This window comes from Coturnix japonica, chromosome 34 (assembly GCF_054131305.1).
Source record: "Coturnix japonica strain WE chromosome 34, WE-NBRP24, whole genome shotgun sequence".
Classification (NCBI taxonomy): domain Eukaryota; kingdom Metazoa; phylum Chordata; class Aves; order Galliformes; family Phasianidae; genus Coturnix; species Coturnix japonica.
The window spans coordinates 6866513-6869071 of NC_140696.1; positions in this window are offsets into that span (position 1 = coordinate 6866513).

The following is a 2559-nucleotide window of genomic DNA, read 5'->3' on the forward strand; positions in this document are numbered from 1 at the left end:
TCCAGCTTTTTAGGCTGAGCTGTCTGCCCACTCCAAACACTTGTGTTCTCACCCTTGGGTTTTCTATCATATATACATACATATATATATTTCTCTTAGAGTAATGATTCAGTCACCTTGTGCTAGAATATCTTTACCCTGGTATGAGTTGAGGAGTGAGGTTGCAGCCAACATGTGGGAACCTCTGCTTTCAGCCCCATTCCTCCCTTCCAACCCCTCTGGTCTGGAACCCTGATGAGTGTGAGGCTGGAGAGCTGCTGGGCTCAGCCAAATCCTGGTGCTGCACAGGTAGGCACAGCACTCTGCCTGTACTCCTGCAGTTGGTCGAGACGTTCAGTGTGTGTGCACGTTGAATCCTTGTGCAAGTTTGACTTCTGCTTGTGGTGGAAGAACCCTGTATAGCCTGCAGTGTGTACTATACTTCCTGGCTAATACATGCTACTTTCAAGAGGAAATGCTATCTTTGCAAGGAGGAGTGAAATAAAGTTTGTTTGCTTTAGCCTGGCTCTTTGTGGTGGTGGCTTGGAAGAGCTTTCAGTGTCCAACACCAGCTCCTTCTGAGGACACACATCTGATCTCTGTAGGCAGGCAGTGCTGAGTCGGAGCTTTGGCGTGTTTTCAAATATGTGATTACTTTGAATAAGCATCAGTAGGGCAAGGTGAAGTGCTGGGGCCCACAAGTATGTCTGTGGGGCTTGAGGTTAAGGACCAAGGTTAACCAGAAGGGCCAAAGGTCGGCTCGCTGTGGCTCTGGGAGGAGGTCAGGGCCTTTTGTATTGAACTGCAGCTTGGCACTGGAGTGAGTGTGTGATGGCCAGAGGTGTTGGAGTGGCCTCCAGGCTAATGGCCCCACTGGGGCAGGCCTGTGGGGCACGTGTGGGGCTGAGGCCAGTGTTCTTGGCAGCAAAGGGGGATGTGCTGGCTCTGTCCCCATCAGGAGCTCTGTGTGCTCTCTGCCTTCCTGAGACTGAGTTTGCTCAGTGCCTGGAAAGTGCTTCAGAACCTTCCCTGACTTTGTGCTATATTACCTTCAGCTTCCTATAGGCAGCATGGTCTGGGCAGATGTTTTGGCATAGCTACAGCCCCAGGGATGGCTTGGCACAGGGAGCAGCCAGCATTTGGCCATGCCCCCAGCTCGTGTCAGCTCCCTGATCCCTGTCCATAATTCATCATCTCTCCAACAGCCCTTTGTGCAGATACCATGATGCGAACAGCGCTAATGGGGCTTGGCTGATAATTAGCAGCATTAATAACAATGTCCTCCTGTTTTTGCTCATAGCACGATGCTACCAGGGAGGTTAGAGCCAGGTTCTGTACACGGTGGGCAAAGTGCAGGCCCCCTACACCCCAGCAAGTGATGCACTCAGAGCTGAGCATGCTGCTTGCTGCCAGCCTTGCAGAGCTCACCCTGAGCCCTACTCAGCTTTGCAGAAGCTCTCAGCTTCTGACTGCCCAGAGCAGCAGCAGCGTGGCCTCACCAAGTGATTACTGTGTAAGCTGTTAATTGCAAATAGAACAGCCCATGCTGGAATGGGACAGGCAACCTCCTGACTGCTGCGGCTTTTGCCACTTGGCACATGTCACAGTACCCACTCAGCAAATGAGCTGCATGCTGCTGTGTACTGTACTTTCAAAAAACAATGATAAGAAAAAAACAAAATCTGAGTGACTGAAAATATATATTTTTTTCCCCCAAAGTAGGGAGTGGAGGTTTTAGAGAATATTTTCTGGATCTGGTGCAGTATTTTCCATGCAAGCAGACACCTGGGCTTCCCTGAGAGCCCTGCAGCACAGCTCTCAGCAGTCTCAGTTAAAGGGTAATGCATACCCAGGTGATTTTGGTACATGGTGTTATTTACCCTATTGACGTCAGCAGCTGCATGCTCTCGGTTTCTCCCTGCTCTCACAAGCTGCAGAGGGCTCACGAACTCCCCAAGAGCACCCAACCTTTCCAGAGCTCAGCATGTAACCCTCAGCTAAGTAAATGTCCATTTTCCTATTGGGATCAAATCTCCTATTAGCTGTCCAAAATGTAACTCATTTTGCTTCTATTCTGTAAACCAACACCATGTGGTTTCTTATCAGAAAATAAAGACAGTAGTGTTTTGAAAAGTCAGTTCAGCAGGCACTGTTACCTAAAACCATATTATGGCATTTTCCTTGCAGAAAATTTCTCCATTAATGTATCTTTCTGTGCACAGAGATCTCTTATCAAAACTAACATTTTTAAACCCTTTCCTAATACTGAGTGGCAGCTGTAAAGGAAATGGAGCTTTCCCAGCAGGGATACTGGTTGGGATCCTTGCTGGAAAGACCTGAAACAATGGGCAAACAATACCTGAAATAAGATGGAAAGATGGAATCTTGAGTCTTGTTTTCCCTAAATAGCCTTTACTAACACCTATGCTTGTCTAAGAACAAATGCAAATAGGTGTCTAGTGGTGTGATTTTGCAGGTTGGGCTCAGCCAGAGTATTTTGGGCACTCCAGTATTGTCATGTGGTGCTGCAACACAACGTATAAAGAGGCTGCTAAAGAACACTGAGCAGCAGAAGCCATG